The following is a 12,436-nucleotide window of genomic DNA, read 5'->3' on the forward strand; positions in this document are numbered from 1 at the left end:
GAACATCTTCTTTCTCCAGTTCCCCACTGAGATCATTCCTCGTGGAAGAAGGTTGCTTTAGTTTCTCCTCTCAAAAACAAAGGGGGAAATCCCCATTTGAGTTCATTCCTCATGGGTTTAAAGTCTTGTTTGACTGTTTCTTTCCAAATCATTCATGGATAGAACCTTGTCTTTACCAAAGATTCAAGTTCCGATTCCTCAAACAGAGTCGTGAAAAATAGAACCATAAGCAATAGCCTCATCATCTAAGCAGCTTATGTCTCTTTCAAAAGATTTTTCCTCTTTAGGAAATCAATTGTGAAGACCATGTGACAATCAGGGCCTTATTACTGTTCACAAGGCTGAATAACCAGTAATTTCCCTAGCAAAGTCTCCAGAATCATTTTATCACTCGGCTGATAATTGATCATGTCTTCAGAACCACTATCATGAGGCTGATAGTCGGTAACTTTCTGTTCTGGTTATATTATTTAACATGTCTATCACCATGCTGATAGTCGGTAATATTAACCGAACCTTTGAAACTCTTTTTACCATGTCAAGTCTATCACCATGCTGATAGTCGGTAACACAGTTTCATACCTTTCACCTTCGCATTATTAAACAAGTCTATCCATGTGTTGATAGTCGATAATGTCGATAGGTAAGTTTTTTTTACAAAGCTATCGTTCCCCGGTGAAGCATACACTTGCTTTCTCGAAAAAAACGGATTCTCTTCCTAAAACGGATTGAGGCATCTACCCGATCTCTTTTCCCAACGGAGCCAGTTCTTGATATCCCCTCGGTAAAGATATCCTTGCATCATCCGCAATTTTGGTATCTTAGGTCCAAAATTCGCGTCTTCTGATATTTAAGTCTCTTCCACCCTATCAAAACGAAGATTTTCAATCTTCATGTCTCAGGTTGAAGAAACTTAAATAGGGGCATCTGTCATACCCCAATTTTTGACCTAAGATACCACCTCATATCATAGCATATGCATCATTTGCATCTCTAACAAATTGCATAGCTTGTGTTTGTTACTTGTGACTCAGCAGGATTTAATCAAGAAATCACTCATCAGTACAAGTAACAATCAATTAGGGTTTTGTTCTCCCTTCATCTCAAATGAACCATCTTCATCAACAATCAACATTTGGTCCTCAGAGATTCATTTCAACAAGCTCAAAGGCACTGAATCAACCAAATTAGGGTTTTGACTAAAGATAGCATACTCCTGACTTTTGCTCAGGATTTGATCTAATGACTTGGGACAGGACCTCAAGACCCCAAGGGCATCACTTTGACCTAATCCATTGGCTCAAGACATCTCCTACACAAGGATTGATCAACAGTGAAATTTCAAATCATCAGATTAGGGTTTTGAACTATCAGGGACCAAAATCAGGGACCACATTTGGGAAACCCTAAAAATCCCCAGGAAGTCAATCAAAGGTTTCAATCATCTTCAAATAATTCCTATGACAACATCCAATGGAAATTACATCTCAATTCAAGATCCACAGTCATCAATTTCATCAGGTCGACAATTAGGGTTTTTGACCTAATTCATCTGAACAACTGACTTTTTAATCAGGACATGGTGCCACAACTCAAACCATGGCTCAATATCCTCTAATGCCTCAATATGATCCATTCATACCACTCATTTGGTAAGGATAGCCTGGTTCATTTGAAATCTCCAGAAACGCGATTCGTCTGAAAAAGTCAACTGTACAAGATCACCATTGACTTTTGGGGAATTTTGGTCAACCTTGACTTTTGAAGTTTTGAATCATCAATATATGATATATGAAGTCATTTGATCAAGAAAAATCAAGAAAATCAATCAAGAATCAAAAAGTCAAAAGTTTGACTTTCCATACTTAGAAAAATTCTAAGTGTTTTTCAATGGTTTTTTCCAAACTTTGGAAGGGAATAACTCAAAATTTCACCTACAAACTGAAAAAAACTTCCAACATGAAAGTTGTAGATTTTGATTCAATGAACAACTTTGTCACATATAATTTTTTCCAAAAGATCAACCATTTAAGAGATATGGAGCTTCAAAGTTGGTATCTTTTGAAAATTTCACTTAAAACCTCATTTTCTTCAAAGTTCATGGATCTTTTTCACCCATTTCCTTAAAGGTCTTGAAGAAACTTTCAACTAGGGTTTTGAAGTGTGTAACATGAGCTTTCCAAAATGTCCAAGAGCATGAAAAAATATGGAGTGTAGCCATGGTTTTGAATTTTGACATTAGTGAACCTTATGCTTGAATTTTCACCATTTTTTCACTAAGTTTCAATACTACATGACATATAATGCAAATAATGATGCATCAAGGCAATAATTGATAGATATTTCTGATTTGAAGATCAGAATGGAAGAGGATAAGAAGCTTGAGATTTAACCATGGTTTAGTCACTTTTAACCATTTGCATTTAATGTGAAAGATTCCATTTTATCTCTTAAGCCAAATCATCATTCTTGGATCAACTTGCAAGAGCTTTGAGTTCAGAATCCTTGGCCTATAAATAGAGGTTCAAATCATCTTCAAACTCACACCAAAACCTCATAAACATAGGTTTTCTCTTCCTTTCTTAGAATGCAAGTTTCATGGTTTTCAAAAGAGGTAAAATTCTCAACCTCTAAATCTTTGAAGTTCTAAGTAAAGTGATGCTTCTAACACTTCCCAAATACCATATGGAAGTTGTTTGAACCTTTGAAACCTTCCAAAAACATCAAAAACTCAGAATCACTACCTCACTTCCCAAATATGCATAACACTAGCCTTATCATGCCAAAATCAAATCCAGGCCAATTCTGTCCAAGCTAATCATCCAAACACATTCCATATACCATATGTGAACTACCCAAACACTCATACATGACCTGAAACATCTCCATCATCAAATTCGATTCACTCTTGAAGCTTCTGCAGATCGGGTACCATGGTCATGCTCAGATGAATTCAGGTGGTTCCAAGCATCCAAACATGTTCCATAATCATCATTGAAGCTATCCAGATCATTACAAAGCATCTGCAACACCTCTAACTCGAAATTCAATTCTCAGTTTGGCCGTTTTTAAAGGTAAGCTTCATGAACTTCAAACTCTATTCTCCATGCATCATAAATGAAATATGAACATACCATCTTGTTTCTGCATACATGAGGATCATTAACCCTCAATCAATTGCATCATAACTTGCATATACACGATTTCAGATTGAATCATAAGATTAGGGTTCTTCGTGTTCATCAGAAAATTAATGATCTTAGAGTGAAAATAAATAAAATTAAATGATGCCATCATGTTCCTTGTGAAAAATCGAGCAAGATAGGCTATTCACTTGATCAAAATGATTCAGTTTCAAAGATTTTCAAAATCAAAATTGGGGTGTGTTCTTGGCGCCATTTTTGTGTTCAGAAATTCAAATGTCAATTTTTCAATATAATTAAATGAGCGCGTTATACTTACAAGCTGCGCGCGCAGCTCAGTTGGTTATTGTTTTGGTTGGCAAGCGTGGGTGCGTGAGTTCAAGTCCTTGTGGAGACAAAACCCATTTTTTTTATCACATTTTTCCTTATTTTTCTTAACAACTTTAACTAATTAATTAACCAATCAAATTAATTCATTTTTCATTCATTTTTTACACACTTCTTATTTTATATATGTATTTTATGAATATAAAAAAAAATCACAAAAAAAATATTTATTTAATACATTTTTAATTAGGTTTAAAATAACATATTTTTAAGTGTTTTTAAAATACTTTAAATATTGTTTTTCACTTGATTTTTCAAATCTAATCACTTGTAAATATTTTGTGATCAAACCCTAATCATTTAGATGATAATTAAGTATAATTTTTGTGTTTATCTTAATTAATTCGATTCCTTTCAAAAATTTCAAACTGTTCTAAAACAAACGATCGACGTTTTTTAAAAAAAACAAATCACTTTCAAAACCATTTCTTTTTTGGTTCTCCTTTCAAAAACTTTTGAATAAATCTTTTTGGATTAATCAATTGATTTCCAAAACCTCCTGGGCATCCCTTATGGTATAAGTCCCATTCCTTTGTATAAATTTAGGTTTTTCATTGTATATATACCTATCTTTTATACTTCGATCGAATCGATTTAAACCCTCGAATAACAAGATCAAAATTAGGTTTTTTCATCAAAAATCAATAGGGGCCTCCACATAGGTATAAGTCTCATTCCTGTACATGAAATTGGGTATTTCATTGTACACATACCTTTTTGTATATATCTCGTTCAATTTGTTTTTTTAACTTCGAACAACAAATCAAAAAATGAAGGTTTTCTTCAAATCTTCCCAAAAATACCATGGGCCTCCATGTAGGTATAAGTCCCGAGGCCTCTTGTAAATACTTGCTTACATAACTTTTGAATAAACTCAATGGGCTTCTCCCCGAGTATGAGTCCCGAGCCCCGTGTATACAAATGGATCATGCTTACAGGTATATTTCCTTCATAAACTCCATTGTATACACACACCTTGTTATATATAACTGTTCATACTTGTTCATATTTGTTCATGTACTTGTTCATATTCGTTCATGTACTTGTCAATATTTGTTTGTACTTGTTCATATTTGTGATCGTGTTATATATACTTGTTCAACTTAGTACAACACTAGGTTCCCCATAGCCTCCTATTGGGCTTCGTGCAAAGAATCTCCCTAGTTTAGGTTAGGACATAGAGTATGGTTTCCCGGTGAAATCGCTCTAAGAGCTCAAACCAACTATACCATGCCTCCCCTTGGGCTTTGTACAAACGAGTGACCCTCCCATAGCCTCCTCTTGGACTTACAATGCAAGGACCCTCGATTGTCCCTCCCATAGCCTCCTCTTGGTCTTACAATGCAAGGACCCTCGGATAGCCTCCTCTTGGGCTTCGTACAAGGACCCACGGGCTTCTTATAAGCATCCCCAATATCCAAATCAAATACCCTAGGAGATTAGACATTTATCATCTCTATGATAGGAGTATCTCTTCTATATCATCACAATCAATCAATCAATCAATCAAACTTTTTTGCCACAAGGCTGGCTAATCAATCAAACCTTTTTGCCACCATACTGGCTGATTAATCAAAGTTTTTGTCACAAGGCTGACTTCATTGAAACTTTTGCCACAAGGCTGGCTGATTAATCAAAACTTTTTGTCACAAGGCTGACTTCGTTGAAAGTTTTTGCCACAAGGCTGGCTAAAAAGCATCTTTATCATTCTAAACGCCATAAGTGGCATGGCCCAGGGCTTATAATGAAAAGATTTTCAAACAAAAACAAACAGATGTATGTGATGATATAGATTAGATACATCGAACATTGAGATGACATTTGTCTCTTTTCCTTTGCTTCCACTAGCATAAGTGGGAACTACGATTGCTCTGACTTTCTCAACATCCCTTTGAGAATACGTAGGCACAAGGTCGTATCCTTGGCGAGCAAAACTTCTCCCTCAAACCACTCAAACCTTAGCACCCGTAGACCCCGAGCTACAGATGCTCTGATTCCCTCTAAGGGATATGTATGCAGAGGATCGCGATGATCTTTGCGAGCATAATCAAACAAACACCTTAGGTCCCACCTATTTCACAAGAACCTCCACCATAACATAGAATGAAACAAACATAACAAAGAAGCCTATAGAGTACTATAGATACGTTGGGTGCTAATACCTTCCCTTCGTATAACCAACCCTCTTACCCGGAATCTCTCCCCCACTTTTTAGGTTATTGCAACTTTTTTCCTTTTCCTACTTTGGAAACAATAAAAAGTTTGGTCGAAACAAAGAAAAATCATTTTTTTGAGCACTCGAGCCCAAAGAAGGCATCAGGTGTCTCATCCCGAAAAAAGATACGATTTTTCCCCGCGACACTAAGGTCTCTTCCCAATACATACATGATCACAGTGTCTTCCCAAAAGTGTAGTTTTGACATGATGTCCTCCGGAACAATTTCAACTTCCTCTATCCCATCGACATACTTAGGAGCATGGTATTCAACTGGTAATCCATTAGCTGGTAGGCGGTTCCCGCTAATGACATCCAACCATAATTTCTTCTCCTCTTTCTCATCTTCATCCTTTGTGCCTTTCTCCTGCTCAACAACTAGGGTTTCAGTTGCATCTTTGTCACCTTCACTAGCTTGTTCCCCATTGCCACTACCCGATTGACACACCGGGGTACTTTCAGAAGCCTCATGAACCAGTGGTTGAATCATTGGCGGTGATACCCTACCCTTTGGCCATCATCGCCCTCGACCCATCCTAAGAATCAGTTAAGGAATGAATGCACACAGTGTTGCCTTCCCCCTCCGTGGCCCCTAACCTTAAGGTTAGAATCTTAAGCCAACAGAAGTAGAAGGAGCATCGTAGAAGTAAACAGGTGACCCTCACCGGAGTTTGTTACAAACTCGCCGAAAATCGCCAGAACAATAGCGCACAATCCCTTTATATTTAAAAAAATACCTTATATTAATATTGATAAAATATTTAATAATAATAAAATATTAATGATAATATAGTAAATACACATTTTTTTATGTTAAGTCTTCAATAGCAAAAATAAATAAAAACATGTTCAGTTTTATATGGCAAGTGTATACTTTTCTATTACATATACGCAATTTCCTTCTATTTATACTCCATAAAAAATATTTAAGTAAATTTGTCATATTTTTATTGAAAAAATAGTAAAAACCACACCAAAGAAATTATATTCATTTGCCTAAATAACCTACATTTTCAAAAAATATCTCAAACTAACTCATATTTCAAAAACAAATCAATCTACCCCCACTTTAAAAAAGAAATGGATTTAAGAGGTGACGCCAATTGGATTGGCGACTACTCTTGGTATTATCAACTCAATCGACGTCTGTGTGTATTATTTCAATTGTGGCGTCAATTTAATTAACACTAGTATGTATAACACAATACACACTAGTGCCAATTGAATTGGTACCGCCATTGAAATAATACACACATGCACCAATTGGGTTGGCAACACCATCTACAGACATCAATCCAATTGGCGCCAGCTCTTACTCGCGTAGACACCAACTTTTATACTCGTACTCATATCTTACGAGTACTCAAGTACTGATATTCATATTTGTTATCCGCAGTTCTAGCGAAAACAAATCAATAAATTATAAATTATCATATCATTTTATATTTTAACTACGTAAACAAAAATTTTAAATTTTTTAATGTTGAGTTATAAAACAATCGAACACTTATATCAAAATGCATAATAGTTTAATAATGATGTATTTTTTTAAAAGTGATAAATATTTAATTTTATTTAATAATATAAATAAAAATATATATAAATATACATTGTACGAGTATAGAGCAAATAAATAGGGATGAAAATAGGTCAGGCCGGCCTACAGGGGTCTATAGTCTAGCCTATTCAAGGTTAGACTTAGGCTTTTTTAAAAATATATTTAATTACACAGGTCATGTTTAAGCTATTAAAAAATCCTATGAAGCCTTATAGGCCTACCTATATTTTCATATATATTAAGAATAGTTTAAATAGGCTGGCCTATATATGCATATATATTAGAAAAAATGCTAAATAGGTTGGTCTATATATGCATATATATTAGAAAAAAATGTTAAATAGACCGACCTAAATATTCATATATAGTCCAACCTATAAGGTTTTTTAAGTAGTACAAATTAATTGAAAACCTTAATGAGAAAGAGACTTTAATTAGGCTTTCAGGCTAGGCCAAGGCCATGTTGAAAAAAAGATCTTATAGTAAGCCATAGGTCAGGCTCAGGCCTTGTAATTTTTCGTTGGCCAGACTCAGCCCTTATAAAGCCTAGCCTAGCCAGGTCTAACCTATTCCCACCCCTAGGGGTGGATACAAAGGTAACTATACTCATACCTGCTTATTTTAGAGAGTAATTATTCATCTTCATGTCTGTATCCATTTTTGCGGACTTTTATCCTACCTGTTTGTAAGTATTTTTTAAGAGTACTCATTGCATATAAGTACAATTGTCATCCTTGTTAAAAGAACCTTCAACTCAATAAACAATAAAAGAACATGCTACTTAAAGAAAATTCAAATTCAATAATTTGAAGATACAAAACTAAACTTTTAGCTTTGAATTAAATTGTGAAGTAGACAATTTACACCAATTAGTTTCAAACTCAAGATAATTTTTTTTTTTTGAATTGTCAAGATACGGATTTCTAAACAATATGGAGGCAAAAACACAAGAATAAAACAGGTGACTATTACTTTTATAACATGAGAAATACCACATGCCAAATCAATCAATCATAAACGGAATGAGCAAGACCCATAGATACAATTTTTTTTGTTTCAGAGATAGTAGGCAATGTTCAAATTTGAGTTCCTAACCATTTCAAATCATCGAAACTATTAAAATGTTTTAGGTCGATTCCGCCTTCCCATTTAGGAACTTCTGCTTGAAACCTAGGTCCTATGGGAATAATTGGTCTTGGAAGATGACTACTCCTCGAAAGTAAAAATTTATTGATCGAGCAAACTCCATCACTATCATTTTCTGTTGAGCTCGATGAAAATGGTAAACTCTTATTATCGTTATCAGTGTCAACCCCAAATGACTTCAACACTTCCAAGTGTTTCCTTTTTGACTTAACCTTCATTAATGTTTTGGTAGTGAAAGAAAAACTACAACTACAACTAGGCAATAAATCCCTAGGTTGGACTTCCAAATTTCCTAAATACATAGGATAACTAAGTCCCTTAGTAGAATCTTCAGAATCACTAAAGTGAGAATAATCTTCCATACAAATAGCACAATATTCTCCATCTTTTGTTCCTTCTAAAGCATTCTCATTTTTGTGGGCTAGTGTTGAAGATGCAAGGGGAGACGATGAGTTTCTTATAGGATCCTTGGAATTTTTACTACCATATTTCTCTCTATCAATGAGTTCAAAACTAGTAAATACACCATCATATATATACTCCTCAAATTTCCTCTTCTGAAATAAAATTATATAAATTATTTTTTTAAAATTCCAATGTACACACTCCTCAGATTAAAAATGAATAATATAAACTTTCAAAATAAATTTAACTATTTTCTAATTTTTATACGAAAGAGTATAAAGTAAAAAATAGGAGAATTATAGTTGAGTTCACACTCATACTTATAAAATTAATACCAGATGTAAGTCAAAAGTCTTAAACAAAATTTTAACCGTTAATAAAAATGACAGTTTGATACATTTTTATTAATAATTAAAATTTTATGTAAAATTTAGGAAATTACACCAGATATCAACAAATCGTGTCTTTCTTTTATACAATATATATGTAAGATATCTAGTGAGAAACGGTAATCTTATATGAGAGTGAGAGGAAGTGATAACGACTGTTTGATTAAAATAAACGGTTGAGATTTAAATTATCTATGTGATCCTCTTTTTCTCAACTGTTTTAAATTGGAAAAAAAATATCATATGACGAGATATTAAATCGCAACCATTTTTTTAATCAAACGGTTGTTAATTCTTCCTCTCACTATCGTATATCACATTTTATCTCTCTTCTAATAAAATTCTTATAAAAGATACAACCGATCAAGTTTAAATATTGTAAGCGTACCTGTTGACCTTTAAAATTGGAATTCAAAGGTACTCTTTGCATTACCATAACTCCAATTTCTCAACTGGTATCTTTGTCAAATGGAAAGTGTATTTTTCAACTTGTAGTTCTTCTTCTCAATGGCAAGATATTTTCCAACTCTGTAAGTACAAAAAATTTGCAATTGCAAAAGATGTCAATACGAGATACTTTCACTTGGCAAAATATAATGTTTATATATTTCTATAAAAGTGATAAGCGGTTAGAATAAAAATAGTAATCGGTTACAATGTTTGATTTATATAATAAAGTGGATATTTGTCAAAATAAGCTCTAACATTGTCAAAAAAAACAAAAATTCGAACCAATAATGGGTGACGATATTAGGCATGATCGATTACTATTGAAACATAATTAAAAATAAAAACAAACTATCGAGGTTATAACCAGTTACCACTTTCAGTTTGGTGTAACCGGTTACTACTTTCAGTTCGGTGTAACCGATTACCACTTTTAGTTCGGTGTATCCAGTTACCACTATCGGTGTAATTGATTACCACTGTTACCACAATCTGTGTAAAAAAAACAAAAACTCGTACGTGTGTCCACATTTGACAAAACTTTTTTTTTTATGAAAACATTTGACAAAACTGATTACTACCAAAATAGATTAAAAAATAAAAACAAACTATCGGAGCTGCAATCGGTAAGCTACCGCACAAGGGCCTCAATTTTTTTACGGTTAAACTATAACTAAAAAGGACCTCATAAATCTTTGTCACTATTAAAATAAGGTTAACACCTTCACCGGTTGCCGGTTACCGGTTACCACCTTCACCGGTTGCCGGTTATCGGTTACCACCTTCACCGGTTGCCGGTTACCACCTTCACCGGTTGCCGGTTACCACCTTCACCGGTTACCGGTTACCACCTTCACCGGTTACCGGTTACCATCTTCACCGGTTACCGGTTACCATCTTCACCGGTTACCGGTTACCATCTTCACTGGTTACCGGTTACCGGTTACCATCTTCACTGGTTACCGGTTACCGGTTACCACCTTCACCGGTTACCGGGTTACCACCTTCATCGGTGACCGGGTTACCGGTTACCACCTTCATCGGTGACCGGGTTACCGGTTACCACCTCCACTGGTTACCCGTTACCGGTTACCACCTTCACTGGTTACTCGTTACCGGTTACCACCTTCACTGGTTACTCGTTACCGGTTACCACCTTCACTGGTTACTCGTTACCGGTTACCACCTTCACTGGTTACTGGTTACTGGTTACCGGTTACCACCTTCACTGGTTACTCGTTACCGGTTACCACCTTCACTGGTTACTCGTTACCGGTTACCACCTTCACTGGTTACCCGTTACCGGTTACTCGTTACTGGTTACTCGTTACCGGTTACTCGTTACCGGTTACCACCTTCACTGGTTACTCGTTACGTGTTACCACCTTCACTGGTTACTCGTTACGTGTTACCACCTTCACTGGTTACTCGTTACGTGTTACCACCTTCACTGGTTACTCGTTACGTGTTACCACCTTCACTGGTTACCGGTTTTTATTTTATATATTTATTTGTAAATATATGAAATTTTTTTAAGTAAAATTTGTTTAAAAATTGCATTTATAAAAAATTGTTAAAAAAAAGTGAAAAAATTTAATTAAAAGGTAAAAAAAACTATTAATCTATTAAAAAAATGAAAAAAAAAATATATAAATAAAAATAGGTGGGCAAGCCCGCCGCCCGCCAACCTGCCATCTTGACAGGGCGGACATGATTTTTATGCTCATTTTATTTAGCAGGCATGCCCGCCCCGCTAGTTTTTTGGTAGACTTAAGGCGGGGCGGACGTCCCATTTTGCCACCCCTAGTTACCACCTTTACTGGTTACAGGTTACCACCTTCATTAAGTGTTTATTTCGACTCTATAATCGATTAAAGGTCTTGAATTACTTAAAATTCATCCACATTAAAACCTCTTGAAATTAATTTAAAAATAGATTTGTTTTAAAAAAAGGTGAATTTATCAACCTCTTCATCAATAGATCAATGCATATCTTATACGCAATAAGATATCACAACTTGTTATCTTTGACATATGATACGAGCCAACCCAATGTTTTAATATTTAAACAAATTAATTATTATAAAATAATAGTTAAAAAATTAAAAGATGAAAACTAAATCTCCAAAATTAAAAATTGTTTAAATGAGAAACAAGTTATTTTTCAATGTCTTGAGAAGAACAAAGACAATAGATTGAAAAATAAACCGTAAAACAAATGTAAAAAGAAATATTAAGAAGAAAGAATAGATGTCTAACCTCATAACTCATAAGAAGAAGGCGAGATCGGAAGAGGAGGGATACAATAATTTTCCCTAAAATTGAAGATGTAGAAATTAGGTTACAACCTCTTCTTTTATATTGAGGAAAATGGGCCATAGAAATAAGCCCAATAAGTCCAAAAACACATAATACAAATAATTATGAGAATTTTTTTTTACACTCATATACTTTGTTACAAACTCGTGGTGAAATTTCTAAAATACTCTAATATTTTAAATATTTATTTTTGAAAGCACATTATTTTTAAAAAAAGTGAATCAATCCAATTTTTAGTTTTGGATTTATTCAGATATGCATATCCGTAAAAACTCAATATTTTAAAAAAATTAAAGTCAAGATGAATTAATTGTATTATTCAAAATATATAATTAAATATATATACCATTTTAATCAAGATATATAATTAAATATATACCATTTTAATCAAGATATATAATTAAATATATACCATTTTTATCAAGAT

The 12,436-nt window shown here is 34.2% G+C and overlaps 1 long non-coding RNA gene across 1 annotated transcript; it reads right to left on the minus strand.

Moving 5' to 3' along the window:
* Positions 1 to 3,831: 3,831 nt before the first annotated feature.
* LOC131609356 (uncharacterized) lies at positions 3,832 to 12,004 on the minus strand. The gene is made up of 3 exons (XR_009286116.1): positions 11,950 to 12,004; positions 9,632 to 9,771; positions 3,832 to 9,006 (listed from the first exon to the last, which is right to left on the minus strand). It is a non-coding gene; the product is annotated as an uncharacterized LOC131609356 (long non-coding RNA).
* Positions 12,005 to 12,436: the final 432 nt, after the last annotated feature.

The sequence above is a fragment of the Vicia villosa genome, linkage group LG6 (assembly GCF_029867415.1).
Source record: "Vicia villosa cultivar HV-30 ecotype Madison, WI linkage group LG6, Vvil1.0, whole genome shotgun sequence".
In the NCBI taxonomy this organism is placed as follows: Eukaryota; Viridiplantae; Streptophyta; class Magnoliopsida; order Fabales; family Fabaceae; genus Vicia; species Vicia villosa.